Source organism: Pogona vitticeps, chromosome 2 (genome assembly GCF_051106095.1).
Source record: "Pogona vitticeps strain Pit_001003342236 chromosome 2, PviZW2.1, whole genome shotgun sequence".
Classification (NCBI taxonomy): domain Eukaryota; kingdom Metazoa; phylum Chordata; class Lepidosauria; order Squamata; family Agamidae; genus Pogona; species Pogona vitticeps.
Genome location: NC_135784.1, coordinates 87,350,828 through 87,376,838, shown reverse-complemented (window position 1 = coordinate 87,376,838; position 26,011 = coordinate 87,350,828). Strand labels below are relative to the sequence as shown.

The 26,011-nt window shown below is 41.0% G+C and overlaps 1 protein-coding gene across 2 annotated transcripts in view; it reads left to right on the top strand.

Annotated features, from left to right (window-relative positions):
- CPLX2 (complexin 2) overlaps nt 1-26,011 on the top strand; it is a 170,188-nt gene that overhangs the window by 26,678 nt on the left and 117,499 nt on the right. The gene's annotated exons all lie outside the window — the stretch shown is intronic.

Sequence of the window (26,011 nt, the reverse complement as noted above, 5' to 3'; positions counted from 1 at the left end):
CATCCTTGGATGTGGGATCAATTCCTGAGTGGCACAGGGAGGAGATTGCACACATCCCCGCTCACCGAGAGTCACCTCAACTACTGTCACTGCCAAAATGTGTTGGAGCCACTGCCTCTGCCACAGTCGTCACAGAATTGGTGTGTGGTTACCTGGGATGCACAAAGATGCTAGTGTGCGCCCCCCCCATGCCATTAGAGCACGGCAGAAGGCTCCCTCCTTTTACCTTTAATGGTAATGATACTTGGGAATGGTTGGGTTGCAGAGGAATGCAGGTGGCCCACAGCTGCCTCTTGTCTGCTCATATATATATATATGATCATCCACCAGATCATTTATGCAATGCTATCAACATAGATTACCTTTTTTCTCAGAGGATAGCTTCAAATTAAATTATACACTTAAAAAAATGTGGGCTAAAATAATTCACAGTATTGATTTGAGACTTTAGAAAGAACTAGCAATAATATGTGCATCTCTTAATGTGAGCATCGCTCTTACGGCATTTTTATTTCTCCCAGATGCATTACAGCTTCTGCACCATTCACCTCCCACATCTGTACACAGAAATTACCACAGGGGTGTCATTTTCTACTCTGTCTCCTTCTGCAGCCTTAAATAAATAAATAAAAGACCAAGTTATTGGTTTATTTCTAAAAGCAAAATTGTTTAAGTTTTCTGAAGTGGAGGGAGGGGCGCCCTCCAAGTCAGCTGAGAATATATGCCAGTGCCACGTACCTCCTAAAACTCTATGCTTCCATGTCCCACTGTACACACTCAACAGTTGGAGGAGGGATTTATTGCATGTTGGTTTTGTGGCATACTATTTCAGTTGTGTGCATTTTTACTGGGAAGGGAGTCTCGCAATATTCTGTTCAGTAAGGTGTCCTTCTCAGGAAGTGTGCATCAGGTTGCTTGGGCTACAGCAATAAGCCTGTCTATCTATCTTGGAGTAAGCCCACTTGAATTCAAAAAATCTTACTTCTTGAAAGACATCCGTAGGATTCAGAAATGGGAAATGTTACCTTTCCTCCCATGCACTATGATACTTAGATTACTTACAGAGAGAGAGAGAAAGAAAGATTGAGGGGGGGGGGCTCTACTGCAGACCTGGGCAAGGTGCAGCCCGAGGGCCACATACGGCCCGCGAGCCGCTCCTGTTTGGCCTGCGGACAGTTTTGAACATCAAAACCATTTACAGCTTTTTGTCTAAAGTTGATCAGTTGCTTATCTTTAACATACCGCAAAAAACCTCTTTAGTATTTGTGAAAATTAACAAGTTTAAAATAAAAACAATCATCACTGTTTCATTTTATTTTTAAGTAAAGTTGGTTCGGCCCCCGGACACAGTTCAGAAATTAATTACCCACCCCTGCTCTAGTGGGAGAGGTTCTGCAGCTCATTGTGGGCTGTGTTGCATGTGATATTTCAGGAGAGGGCTGCACCAGTTTCACAACCATTTACCCTACAGCTATTGCAAAGGAAAGGAATGTGTGGGGCTTATGGAAAGAGACTCACTTTTCCCAGTAACAGAAGGTTGTGATTTGAGTACTAGGGGAAAAAAATTTTTCCTCCATAGTAGAAGCACAGTCTTGGGGAAACACAAGTGAACAGCAAAGGATATAGAAAGATGACAACTGTTGTTGTTTATATAATAAATGCCTGTGCCATCCTTCGGTAGAGGAACAGGGCACAAAAGCCAGATCTCTGCCTGAAGGCCTTACATTATAAACTGAGGCATAGGAGGAGCAGAAAAAAGGGAGGAGAGGATTAGATGTGGTGCCAGGGTTATTTATTTATTTATTTATTTATTTATTTATTTATTTATTTATTTATTTATTTGGCTTTTATACCGCCCATCTAGACGAATCTACTCTCTCTGGAAAAAAGAGAGAGAGAGAGAGAGAGGAGACAGGCCTCCTGTATAGAAGTTGAATTTCAGTAGGTGTAGCTTGCCAGCCAAACTGCATTTGCCGAGATTCCCTGTTAGCCACTGGCACGGATGTGAAGCCTAGCCCTCTGTTGACTCTGCCCTTTCCACCACCGCCACCACCAGAGCTGAGAATTCTTTAAACAGAATTTCCCTTCTTGTGAATACGGCTAAGAACAAAAATTTGCATAATTGGCTTTACTAAGGGTGTGGAAGTAGAGATCAACTAGGCATTACTAGATGAGAGAAACAATGAGTTGTGAGCACTTGAGGAAACTCAGGTAGAAGCTCAGGGTAGCAAATCAACCTCCCAACACATACCTTTTCTCTTTTTCCTTTATCTTTTCACCTGTAAACTGCTATTGGAGAGGGCAATGAAGCAAATCCATTTTAAAGTTTACCCATGGGAGTTAACTGGAGTATCTAAGGTGACTCTACAAATACAACTGGGCTTGTTGTTTTTAAGCTACTGGGTTAAATTGGCCCTCTGTCATTTTCCCAAGTACAACATTCCCAGGCTGTTCTTGCACTGGGGAGACAGTCTGCATCTGCCCAGCACCTGCCAGTTTTGGCACCAGCACAAAATTCATGGAATTTAAAAATTAAAGAACAAAGACAAATGACAGTGTTTTGCCAGTTTAATATTTAAACACCCAAGCACATGGCTGGGCTCTGATCTCGACTGCTTTCTGCATCAACAGCATCCTTTGGAAAGTGCCGCCAGGATCTGACCCCATCCCTAATGTATGATCCCTGCACAGCTTGCCTTGAGTGGACGCTGCAAATAACTGCTACCCAGCTATAACTCCTCTGCTGTCATGTTTCCCAGAAGCCTTCTGCACCAGCTGTGTATTGGTCCTCGGGGGTTTTTAAAAAGTGCCATTTCACTAAGTGATTTTCCAAAGGTGATTTTTTTCCAGTTCTTTCTTTCCTTCATTATTTTTAAAAAAAGAGCAAAACACAGAATTGGGAACGGTAATCTTGAAGCATTTTAGAACTGCAGCTATGAGAACATTCGCAGCATATGCGCCATCCATCAGAGAAGTAATTTTGGTGGCAGAAGCTGTGGATTTCCTACCATTGGAAGTTTTTAATAATAGATCACACAAATTTGAAGAAAAGTTAGATATCATTAATCTATCCTCGGTGTTCAAGGAGGCTACCCACTCAGTGACCTTGTTGGCTCCTTCCTTACCGTGTTATTTGTAAAAACATTTATGAGCTTTCAGCATGTTTGGAAAAAGGTGTGTCAGGGAGGACTTTGGGGGGGGAAAGGAAACAAAGAAGTACATCGTTTTATACTGGAACCATCAGCTGCAACTGCTCCAGTGCTTACACAGAGCTGCCCTACCTAGGAGGGTTTCACGGTTTGTTTCTGATGAGGGGTTGTCATCCACAGGCAGGGATTTTTAAGAGAATGCTATAGCCCCCCCCCCCCAGGACACGATCTTACTTGCCGTTAAACACCATGGTGGGACTGACTTTGAAACAGAGATATGTGAGGTCAGACTGGCACCAAATTACATGGACTTCTGTGTTTGAGACAAACCCCATAATTTTGAGAGTCAAATTATTACTCAGACGACTGCAGTGACTTACATTAAGGAAGGGGAAGGTACACAGAGTTTACATGGACACCAGTCATAGGCCACCCAGAATCCGAGTGAAGTTGGTTCTCCCTGCTTGGACTATGAAGTAACCCTGAGATCAGTGGCCTTTCTTCAAAAGGATTGCATGCAAAGCAGAAAAGCACTTCAGCTTACCTAAGTTAACCTTTCCCCATTGTTTTTCATTTTCTTGTCCAACCGCATCACCACGCCATTCCAGAGACTCCTTTGATGTTCTGTGGATTAGAGGTCCTGAGAGGTTCAAGTGGATAAGACAGCCAGCAGAAACAGAGTTCTGTTTACTCTCCTGTTGATCCTATCTTCTGTACCCAGTAGAGATTCGCAAGAAGTCAGTTGGTGGGTTTTGCACCATTGGCCAGATATTCTTCTGTTCAACTGCTTTTAAAAAAGCTATTAAATTTCAGTCTGTTCTGTGCCAGATGACCTATGATACATCGTATTTACATTTCGTCTAGGAGCAAAGAAGAAAAAAATGTTAAATCTGCAAATTTCCTCATATGTTTTTTTAAATCCCTCTTACATGCACACTTTAATGTGGAGAGAAGGTCTTAGTGTGTCAGGGAAGCTCAGAGTAGTACCGTCAGGAGCCTAGAATACATTATGAGTCTAGACCAACTAGCAGAGTCACCTAAGCTGCGACACCAAATGAAGATGTATCCAACATTTCCAGGAACTAACAGTTGTATCAGCAGAAGAGAACTGATAGTTCCAATGATTATGGGCTTGAAGCATTTCTAAAAAGGCAGCTGCTAGGCAGCAGCACTACTTGTTTATAGTGTACAAAAAGTGGCAATAGTAAACCAATTCTGAATACTTTATACCTCCAAAGCCCTGTGTCAGAAAAAAAAACCCAAAATGAATGGTGCTGGAAAGAAAAGACTTTAAAGTCTTCAGTTAATGAGGAAGAGCAAAGAATAAGTGAAATAGTTTTGCTAATGAAGCAACCAAATTACAGCTGAAAGGACATCTAGTTATTGATGTGCACAGTGGCTAAAGGGAAATTTGATGTTCCACAATGCATATAATTGGAACATAAAGTGTAAAAAGTATGAATGAAGGCAAACTAAAAATGATAAAACAAATGGCATGATTAAATGTGGCAATAGTTGCAAAAAGAAATGTGAGTGGACATCCTCAGTCAGATAATTAGTGTTTTACTCTGGAAACAGCCCATTTGAAATAAATAGTTTTGGCTTTAATAGTGAAGACAGACATACTCTGTTTCCCCCAAAATAAGACCTTACCTCAAAATAAGCCCTAGTATGATTTTTCAGGATGCTGGTAATATAAGCCCTACCCCAAAAATAAGCCCCAGTTAAGTGAAACCCCACCTTCCACCATTGTACAGCATTGTGCAGCAACCAGAAGATGACATGACTGTAAAATAAAACATCCCCTGGAAGTAAGCCCTAATGCATTTTTGGAGCAAAAATTAATATAAGATTAATTTTTGCCTTATTTTTGAGGAAACACAGTAGCACAAGGAGTTAGAGACTAAATTATAAAATATGACTGAATAATATCAGTCAGACATCATGGAAAGTACATAAAGATACTGTAAATATCATTCATGTCTGTGCTCCAACTGTAGATGCTGAAGAAAAAGAGATTAATTTTTTTCTCTAAGTGTCCAGAAAGGAATTGATTTTGCACTATAGCAAGGTTTATCACTAAACATAGGAAATTGAAACACAGAAGAAAATGTGACCTTGGAATCAGAAACATTGCTGGAGAATGATTCATAGAATTCCATGCAGCCAACAATTTGTTGATTAGAAACACATTTGAAGTAGCATAACAGACAATTTAACACATGGATCTCACCATAGCCACTGATGGTGGTGGTGGTTATATAATCAGAAGCAGAAGATGGAGAAGCTGTAATCTTTCTCCAGAAATAAGACCAAGTGTGGACTGTGGTACAGCCCATGATATTTGCATGTCAAAAATTGAAAGAAAAGAACAAAAGACTAAAACAATCGTAATACAGTACATCATCATCATCATCATCATCATCATCATTCCTGAAAAATTTACAGACCATGTCAATACCTGATTTCAATACTAGACTCAATTGACCATGAAATAGAGGAACTGTGGACTGAAACCAGAGTCTTATAAAGTAAGAATGCAAAACATTTATTCCTATAGCCAAAAAAAGAGAAAGAGAAACCTCAATGGATAACTGATGAAACTCTTGATATTGTTAACATCAGACAATAAGCAAAAGTAAAAAGTGATAGAAATAGGATCAAAATCCCAAGTGCAACTTTTCAGTGTCTTGCACATAGAGGGAAAGGAATTACAGAAGATGCTTAAGCGCAAGGATGTATTTCTAGAAACCAAAACAAAGATCATCTGTACTGTGGTGTTCCTGATTGCAATGCAAGGCTGTAAGAACTAGACAATGAAGAAAACTGGTATGGAAAATAATATATTCTAAATGTGGTATTGGAGGAGAGCTTTACAGACACTATGCCTATTAAAAGAAAGATCTGGCATTGCAGAATTGGTTTCTTGTCCTACACAAGAGCTAAAAGTGTTTTAGTTTTATGCGTGGGGAGATGGGTTTTTTTTCAGGGAAGGATTGGTGCCTTTTGTTTGTTTGTTTCTTTGTTTTTGTTGGTGCAGCATTGTTTAAAAAAATCATAGTGTTCTGCACACACACACAGAGAGAAAGAGAGACAGACAGACAGACAGACAGACAGACAGACAGACAGACAGACACACACACACACACACACACACACACAAACCCCTTGGATTTTGTGCAAAATACAATGTTTTGTGCAAGGACCACTTTTCCAAATCTGTTTGTAAAAAAATGATGCCCCCAACATAAAAAGAAATCCCTCTCCTTATGTTACCTGGTGGGGGAGAAACTTTTAATATTTTTATTTTTAACTGAAAAAGTAAAATAAATAAAGATTTGCATCCTTACAGAGAAACATATGTAAATATTATATGAATCTCTGTCTTCTGGGTTTGGGATCATCCATTCCCCTTTTTTAGCATACACAGTTGTTAAAAGTTCAAGGATTGAGGATTGAAGCTCATAGCTGAGCACCTAAAATGTATGCCATGTCATTCTGATAACTCAGGTTCCACATGATTTTGTAGAAGAGTTCTCTGTGCAGGGGCAGTCATAATTAGAGATGGTGTCTTCATAGTTGTATACGAATATCCCTGCACAGCTGATGTTAACAAGGGTCCAGCCCCTACGACCAGACCAACCACTCACATGTCCACCGCTGGCCCTGCTCATCCTTCCAGTCACTCCCGGCCGCTGTTCTCTCCCCGGTTGACTAGCCACTCCTGGCAGAGGGAGGAAGGATGACTCTCCCTGCAAGGCTGTCAAGTGGCTAGCCAAGCGGCACTCCGGAGCAACTGGAAGGAAAAGAGGGGCCACCGCCGGACATGTGAGTGGACACTGACTACACCTACGCAGAGATATTCATACTGTATTTGAATACGAATACCCCAGTCTCTAGTCATCATCATTCCAAGGGACATTCCACTATGGCCACAAAAGACAGGGAATGAAAAGCTTCTCACCTGCTTCAAATGAATCTAGAGGAACACCAATATAAAACATTTTATTGTATTCTTGAGGCATGCAAGGTTATGCCTCCTGGTAAGAGGCTCCACTATAATCTGGTTCTACTCATGGTCAGGCCTCTTGTTCAATTTTTCTTCCAGGGAAAAAAATTCTGGCAAGGATGATGCAGGATGATGCAGGACATTTTGTTCCCAGAAGCAAAGTAGCAAAAAGTGCAAAATACCCAGAGGCTACAGAGTTATTCTGGTACCTAAGGCGGCTGCCTTATTCCATGTAAAAGCAGGGCCCGCCCCTCATTTTAGCTTCAGCTTTCTAGGTTTCTAGCCCTGCAGAGCAATTCTCTGCCAACTGTAGCAGCTGGAAGAAGACATTTGCCCAAGAAAAATGACCCATGTGCCTCTCAGCTGCCACAGAGCTTCCAAATCAACCATGGACCGGCAGCTATGACTAATGGGCTCCACGGGCATCTGACAGGGACAGTGTCTTCTCCAAACATACCTCAGGCCTTGCTCCAGCTGTGATGTCACTCCAGAAAATCTCTATTAGAGTCAATTATGCTGCCACTGCTGTTTCCACAGCTACTTTTCTTTCAGTGTGCTGCTGATGAATCACCTGCTAAGACTCAAACGTAGCTGCTGGAGAAATCTTCGACAGTGCCCTAGACTGGAATCAAATTGGCAGTTGCGGCTATCGTTGTCATCTTGAGTGTGCAGCCACAGCGCCCACCTGCATCCTCGGGAACTGGAAGAGACCCTTCTGTTCCCTCCCATTTGAGCATGAATCAGCCAAGCGATCCATTATGCCGACCTTAAAGCAACTTTTTAATTAAACAATGCCTGTGCGTATGTGGCACTTTTGGGAATACAGTACATGGATCAATAATCAGAGGCCACCCCTGAAACCTCGCTTACGATGCCATCTGCAGGGCTGCTTTCCCCTCCCCCAAAAGAGCATTTCCGCCCATCCCACACAATCCTGTCAAGCAGCATTGTGTTACGTATGTTCTTTTCGTTCACGCTATAGTATCATATCTAAGCTTCGTCATTCTTGGAGTAGGCCCACCGAAATCAGTGGAATTTGTAAACCAAGCATGACCCATTGGTTGGCCATTGGGGAGAGTCAATTTCAGGAGGAAGCAAGAATGTACACATTTGCAGAGCAAAGCAAATGATTACTAAGGAAGAGCAGGATACATCTTGGGAAATAGAAGGCAATTTGAAATATGGAAAACACATAGAGGAAATAGACCAGCACTTTGGTTGCGAAGAGTATGCATTACTATCCATTTATGGTCCAGTCATCTTTGGAAGGAAAACCAAGGGAAGCAGGTGACAATTCTGACCTTGAAGTATCATCATTTTTTGAAACTGCATTTTTAAAAAGAGTAATCCAAAAGGATCTAGTGAATCTTTAGACAGGGCATACTGAGAGTATGTTTGTTGCTCTCAGCATTTAGATAAATGGCAGAGGCAAAGCCAGCTACTACTAAAAGATCCCACAATAAATCCATCTTTCATGAAACAGAAGAATTGCTCCTTTCTTTTAATAAGTCAGTAGAGACTAGTTTCTACTTGTGGGCACCAAAACCCTGAGGCACAGATGCAGACAGCCACCTGATGGAGTTATTTTCATACGCGCATGTTTTATTTAGTATTGCAATAATTATACTGATTTTTCCAGCAATCCCCCAGCCTCTCTCTGTGGAGAGATGTTAACTTAATTTGCTAATACCATCTGATGCTCTTGATGTGTATGATAATTTGTAGGATTTTAATTTTTACTGTTGTTTTTCCATAGTGTATTTTTATTTAGATTACATTTATTTTCTTTTAAAATGGGCATGTTGGAAGACCCGCTTGTGGTAAGGGCCTGTTTCTCACAGGTCCTTATTTGTGGATATGAAGGAATTAAGAATTTGCATGAAGCCTAAGGTGTATCATGCTAATTGTTTAAAACCAGATGTGTCAAGAGAGGAGGTGGTTCCTCCATGTGTTACCTGAAAGGAGTAAAGGGAAGGAGTAATGTAGCGAAATGATGATCCTGTAATTAAAATGTTTGGAAGTGTAAATTATTTTGCAAAATTACTGTTCAAATTTTTGATATTCTGTACTCTTACGTAGACTATTATGTACCTTTCAATTTTTTTAAACATAGTAGTATTTGATTACTGTAGCTGTCTAAAGCCCTAGATGTTACAATGAGGCTTGTTCCCAGTGGTTAACCTGCATTATTTCAGATTCTTTTTATGATCTGAGTTTGATCCCAGACTCAGGTGGACAGTTCAGGGTTGACTCAACCTTTTATCCTTTTGAAGTTGGTAAACTGAGTAACCAGTTTGCTGGGGGGACAATATGTAGCATGCATAATTCAATTGTAAACTACCCAGAGAATGTTTTAAGTACTATGAAGCAGCATATAAGTGGCACACTTTGCTTTGCTTTTACAATTAGTTGTAATGACTTGTGTTGTCTGGAATCTGTGTAAAGAGCCATGGCCACTGTCCATGTAACTTCTTAGCAATGGATTGAACTTGGTTGATCTGATCTCTCTTTCAAGATGGAGGGGCACGTGAAGGATTAAGAACTTGGGGTAACATGAAAAATGAAATTCAGTTTCTGGACTCTTCCATGTGTCCATGAGAGTGTGGGAAGTTGACCAAAAGGAGAAGAGCCCAACTTGAATCAAACTAATTTGCACCCCTCACTCTATCTCCTGTTCCTGTACTCCTCTCATTGAGCAACTTCAAAGAGAGATGAACGCTTCTGTGCTTATCTTTTATTAAAAGAACACTAACACCTTTTGGCTGTAAATGCTGACGTGAAGGAATTCAGCTTCCTTCCTTCCCAGAGGTTTATGCAGATAGGGTAACTTTTTTTGTCAAATTACTATTTTGTCAAGATATCTTTTATTCCACAGGTTGATTAAAGTGGATTAAGAGCTATTAGGAAATGGGTCATTGTATAGGGGGTCTTGGAGGAAAGGGTGTTTTGTCTCATGGCATGGTCCTCCCAGCCAAATGTACCCCAGTTATACACAATGCACGACCATGATCAAATCATTTCCCTAGCCAGTGGTGCAACTGCAATTTATTTATCCATTTCCAGAAGGGTTGTTTTATTTAATAGCAATGACATTTCGATTTATTCTGTATTGATATTGCATTTGTGCACATTTCTATCATTTTATTTGCAAAGGACCAGCAGCCAGGGCAGGGGGGAATCTCATCCAGGCCCTTCCAGAGAGGAAAAAGTTACAATCCGAAACTCTTCCTGACCTCCCCCATCTGCTCTTACCCCAAATTTCTCCTCAGAATTTCCAGTTTCTTGTTTGCAACCAGTTCTCAACAGGCTTGTCTGGACTGTGCAGATGTGGAGAGGATTGATTCTCCTCTGTCTTATTTTTAATCCTCTGCTCTTGTAAAGTATCATGCTCCTTTGCAAAAGGGTTGAGTTTATGGACACTGTGTCTACTTGATGACCACTGTGCTTGTACCCTTTTTTTTTCCTCGACAGGTATATCGACAAATCAGCAGCTGTTGTTTTTGCTGGCAGCTTTAAGGAGATAGCCTTTCCCCATTTCCTTTGAATGAGGGTTTAAACATATTTTTTATTTGTAAAGAAAGGAGAATTGCTTCTCCTCTGTCTTTTTTTTAACCCTCTGCTCTTGCAAAGTATTGTGTTCCATTGCAAAGGGAAAGGAGAGGAGAAGAGAAGGTTCAAGCCTCTCTATTGTACCACATATTTTTTTTAAAAAAATTAAATTTATTATTTATTTATTTATTTATTTCATTTATACCCTGCCTATCTGGTCAATTGTGACCACTCTAGGAGGCTTACAACACACACAATAAAAACAATTAGACTTATAGCATAGCACATAACATAATTTGCATAAATAAAAAGAAATACTTTTTTCCCCAAAGATGGCAAGAAACAGGGTATATTATAACAGAATAGGAAAAAAAGAATAATTAGGAATTAACTGGAAGGGGGGAAGGCCTGCCTAAACATCCATGTTTTCAGTTGTTTCTTGAAAATACCCAGCGAGGGAGCTGCGCGAATCTCAGGAGGTAAGTTGTTCCTGAGGCGAGGAGCCACTGCCGAGAAGGCCCGGTTTCTTGTTAAGTAAAAGTAAGGGGCAGCACTGTCCAGGAAACATCAGAGAAAATAAATCAGTGTAGCTGGCCATAATGTTTCACATAGAAAGAAATGAATCTGTAACCGGGCCTTCTCGGCAGTGGCCCCTCGACTATGGAATAGCCTTCCATCAGAGATCTGCCTGGCTCCCTTGCTGGGTGTTTTAAGAACCATTTAAAAACTTGGCTCTTCAGGCAGGTCTTCCCTCCTGTCAATTCTTGAATTCTATCTTTCTGTTCTTTTATTCCCCATCTTGATCATACTATATTATTGTTTAAATATTTTTATGATTATGAATGTTGTTTATTTCGAGTGTGATGTTTTATTGTCATTTAATGATATTTTATGATTTTGTAAGCCGCCCCGAGTAGACGCTGTCTAGGGGGGCGGGATATAAATTGGATAGATAGATAGATAGATAGATAGATAGATAGATAGATAGATAGATAGATAGATAGATAGATAGATAGATAGATAGATAGATAGATAGATAGATAGATAGATAGATAGATAGATAGATAGATAGATAGATAGATAGCATTTTAAAAATTGCAATGTTCCTCACAGTATAAATACCACATGACCGTGATTCAGTACAACAGGTTTGGAAAGAACTTTCTGGTATGATGAGGCCCTCAGTCTCAGTCCTTTGGGAGAGATTGAGTCCCTGAAGGAAGCAATGTTTCTCTTCCACCCCCAGGAGGACTTTGCTATCCTGAGAAGATGATCTCGCTTTAGCCCCATGGGGGAAAAAAACCCATAACTGCCTGTCTCTTTGCTTAGGTGTGAGCAAGAGAAGGTAACTTTAGATTTTCTTGTTTTCTGGTGCATTCTCCCTTAAATGCTTCAGTGCTTGTAATCCTATTTGCCCCTACATTTTTCTATAAAGCTTTTTCTTGTAACCATTTAGACCTTTGTCCTTTTAAATTGTTTTCCCCCGTTTCTTTTTAATGAAATGACAAAAAAATTCCTTCCAAGCTGTTTTTTACTTTGAGGGTTTGTAGTACTAAAATCCAGAATCCTTGGCTTCAACGAAGCTACTGAGTTTCAATATTTTTAATGGGAGTGGTGGCACCTACATGTCATATTTTGTTCTGTACAGCATATTAGTCCCCCTGGAGCACACACAACACAATATTATCAGTGTTGCAGGCTGAAAGGTATGTTGGGGTGAAAATGGAGCCAGCCAGGACTCATAGCCTCTTCCCATGCCTCCTCGCTCTGAGTACTCCCATCTCAGAACAAGCGGAAGGTAGCATGGCAGAGTGGGTAGAGCAAGGAGTTTCACCACAACTCCCTTGACAGTGGACAACTATAGCACAATGAGCTCTGCCAAAAGTTCATTATTTCCTTAATGGAAACAAGCAGCAGCAACATGCAGCAAAGCAACCTGTTGCTGAAGAGGTCGTTTTTGCTAGTAATGCGATACAGTACCCATTAACCTTTGTTTGAGAAACCGTGGCCTTCCTGCCTAAAGGTCTTTTTCTCATAAATTTTGTAGAACAGCATGCTTTGCTGTAGGCACTGTACAGGTTAGCAGCTGTGATTGTTGAATTAGGTATGTGCAAACAGAAATCTTGCAAGCAGGTGATTAAACATTTATTGTAGTACAAAATGTAGTCTAACCATTCCTACCACATAAACAGACACCATTTCTTTCATCATGAACACACTTAATGACTTGGAATAAAATGAAGCAAACAAGTCAGCAAGCAAGTAGCCGAAGCAAATAGTTGCAAAGAGTTGCTTCAATAAATTGATAATTTCCACATTGGCAAATTATCCTGTTAATAAATCAATAAATTAATAATTATCATATCAGTTAACATTATTTACAAAATCAAATGTATGCACACAAAAAGCAGCAAGTAGATAAAAGTGCACTTAACTTCAGAGTTTCAAATAAAATTAAGATAGGAGAAAATAGTTCTTTGCTTTAAAAAAAATATTATTATCTTCTGTGCCACTTTTGGACACCAACTTGTACAGTATATGGAATATGACCGTGGAAATAAGTTTCAATCAAAACTTTTAAATGTTACTTTTACAGATTACAACTCCCAGAATCCCCCGGCCACTTTGGTTCCAGCTAGGGTATTCTGGAGGTTTACACTAACACTTTAGTGCAATTACATAGATATTCTGTTTCCTACATCAGGACATTCCTGGACTGCTTTCATTTATTTTTCTTTCTAGAATTTCCAATCTATCATATTAATTATACTGGCTAGTTTTATTATTCCAGTAGTATGTAAATAAAGATTAGTTTTCCATTATCTTTTTCTCTGCTTTCCCAAAAGGCAATTAATCTAGTCACCATCACCTTATAAGCGGTGTCCCATATCCTGTATAGCTCACCTCGTCTTCTTTGGAGAAGAAGGTTTATTTTCCCAGTTATTAGAAATACACAGACAGGGCTAGGAAGATGTTAGCAAGAAGCTTCATCCTCCAGAGAGACTGGTGCTCACTCTATCAAATAGATGTGCTGCTAGCGATATGGAGAAGGGATATTCTCTCCAGTAAAAACAGGTTTTACGTAAATGTCTATGGTGTTTTTTTTTTTAATGCCTGCACTTTAAGGACAATAAAGATAGCACACTTTTTCCTTACTGAAGCTAAAACTACATTGGCAGGCCAAATTGGAGCAATTTGGCTTGGCTGTAGCTTGATTTACAGCCTATTTTACGCTTCTGTTCAGATTAGGTGATGGCATAAACACCACGGATTGTCTTAGTGCCAATGTCCACACCGGCCACTCAGTCCAACATGGTTTGATCCACACCGCAGCCTCACTGCCCTTTGATTCCCTTCCTCTGCCAATCCCTGGCTCTCCTTTCATGGCTGATTGTAAAGCTGGTGGGCTGTTCAAAGTGTTGCATGGCCCTTGGGAAAAGGGCCCATTTTCCAAAGTTCTACGTAATAAACAAACGTGTGCTTTAGAAACATAGTAATCAGTTGAAGTCTATCAGAGTTGTTTTTATTTCATAGTGGCGGTTTTTGTTATTGTTTGCAGAGGTGATTTAGGGCTAAATAAATACGTATATCTATGCAGTGATAAGACAATCTAGATCAGGGGTGTCCAACCTTTCACCTTCCCTGGGCCACATTAGAAGATGAAAATTTGGTTTGGGCCGCACATAAATTTGGTTTGGGCCGCATGGGGGGGGCAGCCCTAGCTGTCCTCCGCAGCCTCGCTCCAAGCGCACTTACCGGCAGCTGTGATCTCAGACAGCAGAGGCTGCCAGCTTTGACTCTGGCAGCTTTATGGGGCCGGGAGGGGGTCCACCTATTGACGGGGACGGCACAATGCAGTCACGCAGCCCCCCTCCCCTCCCGCTCCTTCCTTCCTTCCCTCTCTCCCCCCTACCATTGTGACGTGCCCCGGCCGCATTCCGGCCACAAGCGCCGGCAGTGTAACTTGAAACTTTGGAATTTCTTTAAAAATAAAAAATTGCACTGGGCCACATTATGAGCCGATCTGGGCCGTATGCGGCCCTCGGGCCGCAGGTTGGACAAGCCTGATCTAGATCTAAACTTGGTCATTTTCTTAAAAATACAGTAAAAATTTAAAAAAACTTCAGAGCGACAAGGGAGAAAAATTATGGAGATGAATGTTCACGCTGTCCATAACATCACACCCAGCCTAATACATCTCCAGAACACCACCCACAGTAATGCAGCACCCCCATGCTTTTGGAGCACAAAGCAGCTGATCATACAGACCAGAACACCATTCAAATTGTTCCAGTATGGGGGGAAAATAGAAGGCCCCTGGCAGCAAGGGGAGGAAAATGCAACTTCTATAGCAAAAAGGACCAGGCAGGTTCACATTGGCCTTTGCATCATGTGATCAGTTTTTTAAAAAAAATGTTCTGCAGCAAGTCCCGTACTATTTACTCATGTCATCACAGCCTCATGAATAGGACAATCCATGGAGTGAGGGATTAGTGCCACTAACTAGCCTCTTCTCCCATGGTATAAAAGTGGTGTTTGAAGCAAAGCATGGACTGGTAACCTTAGTATGCAAGCAGACTGGTATGGGGAGTGATGGAGCACACCTTCACGCTTCTGGCTTCATTTAGAACAGATATCCAAATGTTGATTAAATTCACAGCATGTTTTGCTCTTGCCCGTACTGGCTAAGGCTAAAGGGAAATGGCATTCAATAACATCTGGAAGGCCACTGTTTCCCATTATCCTGATCTGGGGTTTAAAAGATGAGAAACAGCACTTTGAATTGGGCTCAGAAGCAAACAGGTAGCCAGCAACGTTCCTTTAAGATGGGCAAGATCTGAGTGATTTATGCTAACCGAAACCCTGACAATTACATTTTGCCCACCAAAAGAAGCCTCTGAAGACATTTCCAGAGGCAGCTGTAATACAGGGCAAAGGTGAGAAAGTGCAGTGCATGGTCTACATGTGTTCCAAATGTGACCCTTAATACCCCTGAGAAGTTGGTCCAACTCTCCAAGGGTAAGCATGGGTGACCCTTGGAACTCTAAATATTGTCCACCTCGATATAAGGTAAAGGCAAAGATAGAGTTTTCTTCCAGTAGCAGAAGCAGAAGCAGTAACCTCCCTTCGATCTTCAGCCTTGTTCCTCTGTATTTGCTCTAAATATCCAGAGGGTTGGGAAGCTCTCCAGAGCAAGTTCTTTTTTTTTTTTAAATTCAGCATGAGAGAATTGGGAATGAAGCCCCCTCTGGTGCAGCTAGCATCAAGGCAATGGAATTGAGCTCATAGGCTTGGGTCGCAAGGCCATGCACCACTCACATACAGGGGAAAGGCATTTTCCTCTCCCCTGCCATTTCCATATCTCTGTGCAACTTGGAAAGGCTTTGTGGCCCTTTGGAGCTAGGTTTGATGGAAACCTGGAGATTAAAGGAAAATTGGCACAAAAAGCCACCATACCCTTGCACAGGTGGAAAACTCTCTTCATACATCTACACTGAGAAACGGTGTATAACATTTTGTAAAGATGATGTTATCATAATTGATAATTTCGTGTTGTCAAGTAGAGATTCAAACTTAAAGTAACCCTTCAGAGTTTTCTTAATCTACACTGTAGCCAGTACAGTATATTCACTATATTCTGCAGGGTTGTGATGGCTGCTGGTTCCTGCGATTCAAGAGGAAGGCAGCATTATCCCCAGATAACTCCAAGTTTAGCAAAGTTTTTTTTTTGGAGGGAGGGGGGCAGATATCTATGGGAATTTAATAAGTGAGGGGCAAAACCCATACAGAAATAGTCTACTGAGGACTGAGCATGCTCAGTAACCACAGAATGCGAAACTGCTGGGAGTTGGAGGGAAGCAGAGTGGAACACTGTATGATATCTTGAAAGAGGACATGACTGTCTTAAGCGTTGCACAACAGCCACCCATACTGCAGCGTTCTCTTCCAGGTCCCACTTATAATTAAGAAACCAGTGCAGTGAGGTTCAGAAGACTAATTGGCTTAATATCTAATTTGTATGGCAAGCCACACAGTAACCGGTGTGTTAGGTCATGAATGATTTTAAAAGTGGGGTGGTCTGGGGTGAATTCCTACTTATATTAACGTGGCTGAAATTTCCAGTGGGACAGCTGCGCTAGTCTGTTGCAGAAAAAAACAACGCATCAGATCTTGTAGCATCTTAAAAGCTGACGTGTTTGATTTGTCATAAGCTTTGGCAGAATACTGCCCTTTTGCATCTGTACAGTGGGCTGCAGTCCATGAAAACATGTGCCAGGTATAACTTGTCAGACGGATATCTTATTGACGGTGGCAGGGGATGTTCAACTCTGTCACCTGAGGTAGGTAGAGAAGTGCTGCCATTGCTCTGCTCCCTGCTGCCCCCTGCTGCCCATGTCCCTAACACGACACTCAACAGGAAGACCTGCAGAAGGAGAGGAAAAAGAGGGCAACAGCGGCAGGTTGTATGGAATTGCCATTCTTTGTTTGTCTTCGGTGCATGGTGTAGATCAGAGGCCCTCAAACTTTTAAAACAGGGGGCCAGTTCATTGTCCCTCAGACTGTTGGGGGACCAGACTGTAGTTTGAAAAAAAAATTATGGAGCATGACACTCCGCAGCCAACGATGGAGGAAAGCACGCGGGATGACATCAACGTTTTCATCCCACAAGCTTTCCTTCTCCAACAGCTGCGGAAGAGCCGCATGAGAAGGAAGTTCTCTTTCTCGTGTGAGCAACCACTATACCACCAATGATTGGTTGCTGGGCAGGATAAAAAGAAAAGGTGGGCCAGATGTGTCTTGCGGGCCGTAGTTTGAGGACCCCTGGTGTAGAAGATCACTCCTTCCATGTTGCCTTGGCACAGAAGACCCAGGCCTGAGGCAAACAGCCACTCTGAAGGGTACCAAACATTCAGTGGTAGTTCACTACCTGCATTGTTTCCCTTCTCATTCCCAACATCTTTCTGCTGTAAGTGTTCCCGTGCAGCTTCAGAAAATCAGATAGTGGGAGACCAGGTGACATTAAGTGGATGGTGGGAGATCTGCCACCACTCAGGCTCCCTGCTGCCTGAAGTGACCACCTCCATTTAATGTTCAGGCCAGCCCTGCCAAGTGAACGTCCATGGAGCAGAAAGCAAAGTGCCATGATGCAGGGCTATGCTACTCAATTGTATGGGCACTGCATTTCATGAAGGAAAGTCACCTAGTGTGCAATGGCATCATGTATACGAGCAGCACAGTCCCAAATTACTACACTGGGATTTTCCACGCAGCAGAAGGTCAGTGAAACACTGCCTGGAGTCTTTAAGATTCCACAAACTATTTTAATAGTACAATGGCTGTCGTTGTCAGTGTTGTTCTTATGTCATCAGTGCAGGGGATCTGAGGAACATAATACAGATTTTAAATATTGATATTTTGGTGAGGATGAATTAACTTTCATATTGCCTGAATATAAGATTTATTTCTGTTAAACATTTCTGAGAGAGAGAACTTACAGAAACAACTAGTTACCTCTCTCTGGTCTGGAAAGATGAACTTCTGCAAAACCATCTACCCACTAGGAAATACAGTACTGTAGTCTTAAGATAGTGGCAGAAGGCCAGGACCTAAATGCGTCACCCAGTTGGAAGTCATTTCTGGAATACTGGCGTTTACAGTTGCAATAATTCAATGTGTGATTGAACTATCGGAGGTTTTTGAAGGTAACATAAACATTTGTGGAATGTTGCATCCTTTAATTTAATTTCCTTTTTTTTAAATCTGGTATTTTACAAATACACATGCTTTACCCTTATCACCGTATAAGTGGCTGTAAAAGTGAATCACATTGTTAAAACTGAAATGTGGAAGGAGATATTCTTTCCTGGGCGGATATGATCCCAAAGAACAAAACCAAGAAAACACTGTATTGATCACCCCTAAGTTATCTCAGCCATGTCTGTCTCTTTTTCAGGTGGCATATTATGTTTGGTATTTCAGCTGTATACTGTACAGTATCCATTTTTTATGTAGTTGCTTCTTTTTGAAAATTCCAAAGTTTAGGCCACTAATAGATCAAGAGGAGTTGGTTAGAAAGAAAGAAAATACTCTGTATGCAACATGTAATTAGTCCTTGGATTTTATTGTCCTGGAGACTAGTTCCCTGGGCTTCTGTTATTTTGGGCCTGGGATGACTGCCATTTCTTTTTTATCCCACGTTTATCACACACATAGGTGGTGTACAAAAATTTAGACTCAACTGTTACTTCAAAGAAACTGATTAAAATTTAAAGCAATAGTATACAAGTATTTTAAAAAAAACATTAAAAACGATAAATCAGATTTAAAAGGACCTCCCCACCTCCATTGCCTGCTCATTCCCCAAAGCCTCTCTGCAGAGGTGTGTTTTCAACTGCCAGTGGAAGGAAGGGAGAGAAGGGACCAACCGAACCTCCCAAGGGAGAGAGAATTCCTATAATCTGGGAGTAGCCACAGAAAAAGCCCTCTTTTGAGCCCTCACTAGATGTGAAAATGGTGGGAGCAAGAGCATAACTGTTGTCATCATCATGATCATCGTAATTGTTATTATTAACATTTATAACCTGCCTTTCTGCTGAAATATAGCAGTCGTGGTAGCTTACACACTTCTTTAAAAAAATAAAAACAAATATTATCACTTTTAACTGAATGAAATTATAAAAATCAAATAAATCAACCCCATCGCAAAACCATTAAAATTAATACGTTAAAACATTAAAGTTGATGAAGGGTACAAGATACATGGATATTTAGAAGTAAGGCGTTGCCACCCCATAATGAGTATTTCAGTCCTGTTCTCAGCTCAGAGTGTGTTGGTACAGCAGTGCTTCTAGAATGACATTAAAAGCGTGCAAAAGCCTGCCGCATTAACAAAAATTTGGGAGTCATTGGAGCATCTGTAATCCTTGCTCCAAAGTAACAATGAGTCTGCCCCTGAATTAGACATGACTGTTTGCTTCTCCCTCTGTTTTCTCTTAAACACCCTCCAGAGCTATAAATATAAAGGCTTATTACTAGATCTTACATCTGCAATATCCTACGATTAATGCGGTTATTTCTGTTTTCCTTTTCTCTGCATTGATATCTTGAGCATCTACAATTTAAGCACACAGATTTCTTTGTCCCCTGGGTCTTTTATCTCCCTGTCGCCATGCTGTCTCGGGGATTCTGGGAATATGGTCTTTTAAAAAGGTAACAAGTCCCAAGCTGTGGCCTGTCTTTTTGTCATGTCTTGGTTAATCTCAATTATTGTAGCTGACTACAGGACAGTTTTGTGTTTGTTCAATTAGCAGGCAATAAATATAGACAGAGGAAAAGAGCAAGCCAGAGGAATGTCAAGAAAAAGGTGCTGATTTCTGTCAGAGTTCTTAATTGTGGCTTCAGATGTTGTGCGGTGGCTCTTGGAAAAGGAAAGCCCAGAAGGGTGTCAGTACTAGCTAGCTTTTTGGGAGAAATGGAAAAGGAATGCTTTCAGTTTTGTACAGAAGCTAGGATCAGCAGCAAGAATCTCCATCACCTTCTCAAAGGGGCCATCCCTGAAAGAGGTGGGGGGAATGACATGTTCAAACTGGCTTTTCGGCGCCAGGCAAAGACCTTTCTGTTCAGCCAGCATGTTACAAGTGGGGTCTTGACTTGAGAACTTAATCCGTATTGGAAGGCGGTTCTCAAGTCAAAAAGTCTGTAGGTCAAGTCTCCATTGACCTACAGTGCATTGAAAACCGATTAATCCCGTAACAGGCCATTTTTGTTCCATTTTGGTTTTTTTCTGGTCTGTAAGTCAATTCTCAGGCTGCAAGTCAAACCTAAATTTTGCGGCCAGAGAAGTCTGGAACTCAAAAAGTCTGTAAGTCAAGCCGTCTGTAAGTCAAGGGTCCACTGTAATTAAATAGCATCCTCTAGCTGGCCGTATGAGCAGCAGGATTTATTAATGATAAATGGACTGTTTTAATATAGGGCATTATTATAATATTGGGTATTTTTAATGGTTTTAATGTTTTCTAAAGTTTTAATATTGTTGTACGCCGCTCAGAGACCATTGGTAGTGGTGCGGCTAAAAATCTTGTAAATAAATAAACAAATAAATAAATAAATAAATAAATAAATAAAGACCAGAGTAGTCCTGAACACATTCAATCAAGTTTTATGTTTCCTTGCACCAGGAACAACCAATCTAAAGATACGGCAGGGTCCATTTTTCCCACCCCAGGATAGATCCCTCCAGTTTTTAACAAACAAATAAACAAAATCCTACAACATTTGGTAACGGGGGAACCTAGTTTTTCCACTGAAATAAAATGGGGGGGGGTTATACCATTTTTAGAGGGGAATTGGCAGAACTCTCATATTTGGCTGGAAAAAGTCTGCATCTTTTTGCCTTGTAGGGTGCAAAGGTCTGGAAAATAACAACAGCCCACTATAGTTATGGTTCCTTCACCTGTTTTACAGAGAGATACTCTGGGTTCTGGACAGTTTTAATAAATACAGTAGTTAATAAATAATTAGTTGAAGACATTTGTGTATAGCACAGTTCCCCATATTCAAATGGGGCATAGATTACAAAAAGACTGGAATGATCAAGTTTGAAGGCGTTTCGCCCAGTCAGTCAAAAAATGAAGGCAAGGATCAGCCAATGTGCTGCTTGCACCTGAATTTAGGAGTTGAGTTAAAGCAAAACGTTTGATTGGAAAAGGATAGATTTTGCTGGACCAGACCAAAGGTTTGTCCAGTGCAGCTTTTCCACAGTGGCCAACTAGATGCTCGTGGGAACACTACAAGCAGGACATGAGCACAAGAGTCCTATTTTGCACTTATTCAGCATATTTTCTTGACTGGAGCTAAGGCAGTTAATCTGGAGCCTTTCAAGGGATGCATAGAAGTTGGTTTGTATGAATAAACACCACCACTCCAAATCATAGGAATTGGACAGTTTCTGTACTATGTTGTTCAAAAACTCCTTTCCATCCTGTTCAATTACTAATCAGTTGGTTTTATGATGGCCTTTCTGGCAGCATTGTTCAGTTAGGAGGTTAAGCTCATAGGCCCTTCCCTCCAGAAGCCACGGTGTGCACTCACAACACAAGAGCTTGTTTTAGAGGTTGCTCTGTGCTGTCAAGTCAAAACAAACTTATAGCAACCCCAAACAGGATTTCAAGGAAAACGAGATATTTAAGGAATAGCTTTTGTGAGCTTCTGTGGTTGAGCAGGGATTCAAACTGAGGCCCCCTGAGTCCTAGTCCATCACTCTATCCACTATATCACACTGAACAGATGATCTCTCAATCATTAGCATCTTCTCTGGGGCTTCGATCGGGGGCCTCTTGGGCCTTTTTTGCCACGTGGAGTACTTTGTTGTACCAAAATAAGTCTCATTGTTTGATGTGTCATCCATGTGTATGAATGTCAGGGGTGAGCAAAGCCTGTGTGAATATTTATTTAAAGGGTTGCACACCTGCAAAGGATATCTGGCCTCTTTGTGGTGTCTGTGGTGTCAGAAGGCATTTGGCATCAAAAGATGGGTTCAAAAGAGGGGCCAGATAACATGTGTCCCCGAAAAATACTCTTTTGCATATGACTACCCTGTTTCCCTGAAAATAAGACCTAACCTTAAAATAAGCCCTAGTATGATTTTTCAGGATGCTCATAATATAAGCCCTACCCCCAAAATAAGCCCCACTTAAGTGAAACCCCTCCCTCCACCATTGTGCAGCAACCAGTAGAAGAGGACAGGATTGTATTTGAATAAATGTCAATTGTTGTACATGAAAACAAAACAAAACACCCCCTGAAAAAAAGCCCTAATGTGTTTTTTGGAGCAATATAGACACTGTCTTATTTTTGGAGAAACACAGTATCTTTTGTCACTTTCTGTTGAGGGATGTGTATTTGCTGTTTTTCGCTGGAGTGAATGGGATGTATTGTACAAATGAATTATAGAAATTTACACCTCCCCTTTGAGTCCAAATGAAAGGGCACACATGCCATGCACAGAAGACAAAGCAGCACAGGTGCCTCTGTCCTCTTCCCTGTCCATATTGTTCACTAAGAGTCTCAGGGCTGACCTAGGACATTTTCCTGCCTGAGGCAGAGTTGAAAATAGCACACTTGTGTTCCTAAATTCAAGGTGGATAGTCCTGAAAGCCAAATATACTCACATCTAACCAAGATATTTTGTTGAGGCAGAAAATATCACAAATGTCTCCGCCAACCCCTGGCAATAAAGGCACAATAGTAAATAAATAATTGTTTACTATTAGAGATATATATGATTTGTATAGGAATACGAATATCCCCGCACAGGTGGCGTTAATAAGGGTCCAACCCCATGAGGCTGGATGGTCCACTCACCAATCCGACACGGAAAGCGTGATTCTACCAATGGCTCCGCAGCATGCGATCTGCTTGCCATTCCTGGCAGGAGGCGGGAGGACAAGAGTGGTGAGTGGATTGCGCTGCGAAGCCATTGGTAGAATCGCACCGTCCGTGACAGATCAGTGAAAGGACCATCCGGCCCCATGGGGCTAGACCCTCATTAATGCCACCTGTGGGGGGATATTCATATTCGTATACAAATGCAAATACCCCCATCTCTATTTGCTATCTTTTCACAGCACCAAAATCTGGCATCTGAGATAACCACCTTGCCTTCCTAAATGGTGGGGCCGATCCTAGTTTAAGGTTTCAAAGAAAAGAGGTGTCCCTTTTCCATGGACACTTCTAAACCTGTCCTGATAAGGATACCCAACTCCCTCAGGAGTCTTACAGAGATTCATACACCTCCCAGATAAAGAACAGAAGTCTATGATCCGTCTTAGCTGACATTATCATGATAAAGGGTTAATCCTGGAATAGAACCAGACAATCAGTGACAAGCATTTCCAAACTCATCTGGGTATCTGATTATAAGTCTTTTCCTTTGTTGTAATAATTCCAAGCCATTCTAAAGCTTGTCTATTTCTACACAATTAATTTGTTTACATTATTCCTAGGTTCCATAATATGAAAGTACTTTGGGGGTTGTTGTAACATCCCAAAATATCAAGGACAGTTTTACAGTTGTGAGGGAAAAAACTGGAAGGCACATAATGCTTAAATCCATAAAAACAGAACTTAAGCTTTGGACAAATATTTAAGTCAGAAAATACATCTCAGTTGTTAGTTTTTAGATATATATAGTCGAGACAAGAACTTCTGTCATGTCTACATCAAAAGAAAGGAGTTTCTTTTAAAGGACACATTTAAAAAGCATACGAAAGAGAATAACTCTCTGTATTATTTCATTTAAAAGTTTAAAAAAACAATATACAGTGGTGCCCCGCATAGTGAGGTTAATCCGTTCCGGATTAACCATCGCTATGGGGAAACATCACTATACGGAACAGAAAATGCCATAGGAATGCATTAATTAGTTTAATGCGTTCCAATGGCTTCTAAATGCACTGTTAAGCGACATTTTCCCATCTGGCCGCCATTTTCACGCCCTCGGTAAGCGAGGGCAGGGCATGAAAATGCTGCACACGGCCATTTTGGGGCATCCGGCGGCCATTTTGGAACCGCTGAACAGCTGATTTTAAAAAACGCTATGCGAAAATCAGTAAGCGAAACGCTTGCCGATCGTCGCAAAGCGAGTTTTTGCCTATCTAGGCATCGGTATGCGATCGCATTAGCAATCCAAAAAATGGATCGCTATGCGAATTCGTCGTTAAACGGTGCGCTCGTTATGCGAGGCACCACTGTAACACTGAAAACTTTAAAGGCTTTCTTTAAAATATATAAAAGAACATGAGATCTCTTATAATAAGAAAACATAAAACGAAAAGCATTATTCAGCCTCTAAGCATATTTAGACATGCACAAACTATTCAAAAAAGAGAAAAGCTTTCCCAGCCTTGGTCAGTTAGAATCTATGACTATGTGATGCCCATAGTCTGATGCAGCATTGTTACCTTTCTGCTGCTTTAAAGACGTTCACCTGGCATCAGTTCCACTCTCTGTTGTATTCCATAACAGTGTGCAATCTCCCTATATTTATATACCCTGTTCTGTATCAGAAGTCAAAACAAAAGTCTTTGCAAGTCTTGGACATCTCAGCTTCTGAGAAAGTCAGAAGCTGAAGGCCACAGCATCTAGAGACTTCCGACTCTGCCAAGTCCAGGCCCTGGCCTTCTCAAAGTTTGGTTCTGTCAAGGTCTGAGCTTAAATCCCCCCTACCTTCAGCAGTCCTGAGCAGTATAATGCAATATACAGTCAATACAAATGGATAATACTGTATATACATTGATACTACAGAATATATACTATTTTACAGACTACCCTTTTCTTCAAAACAATTATTATTAATTATGTGGCTAAAGGTTTATAAAACAAATGACGTATTTCTTTCTCTTCCCTACTTGCTCATCATGAAACAAACAGCTTAAAATAGCATTCAACTTTTTGTCCTATTGCAATATTCTGTAAAAGTTGCTGTTGTACAACATATTATTCACATTTGTTTAACATAGGTTTCCACATCTATTTTGCAGCATCTCTTTGTTAACATTAAAAGTAAAAAAAAAACAAAAAACACAAGCACCATTTTAAAATATGCTTTACTTCCCCCCCCCCCCACTTTCTCCCTGTTTCACATGACATTGTTATTCTGTTTACTCTTTCCTGGGGAAATGGGCATATAACCAATAAGTTATTTCTGCCTTGTTATCTGATCAATTGCTTTATATCAAAACAAACTGTACTTATATGGTAAACAATGAAAATCAAGCCATATTTGTGTCTTACTTTCACTTTCCAAGCAACGCTGCAAGATACTTTTTTAAAAGCATTTTTTATTTTAGTGCAACACCTCTGCACCCCATAAAGTTATTTTTTTAAAAAAATTATTGGCAATCCCTGATAGAGCTATTTTAAAATCCATCAAGTAGTCAAAGGCTGTGAGTTCGATTCCCCATTATGGCTCTCTGAGAGGGGTTGGATTCAATGATCCATAGGGTTTCTTCCAACTCTGCAGTTCTAAGACTGTTGTTCAAAAATATAAGGCACAGTAATCAATGTTATAAAAACAGATACAAGTTTTAACCAAAAGCCCAAGTACAGTGGTGCCCCGCATAGCGAGGTTAATCCGTTCCGGATTAACCTTCGCTATGCGAGAACATCGCTGTATGGGGCAGGAAACGCCTATTGGAACGCATTAAACTTAGTTTAATGCGTTCCAATAGGCGCCAAAACATACCCCTCCAGCGATGTTTTCGCTGGTCCGGCGGCCATTTTGGAGCTGCCGATCAGCTGCTCG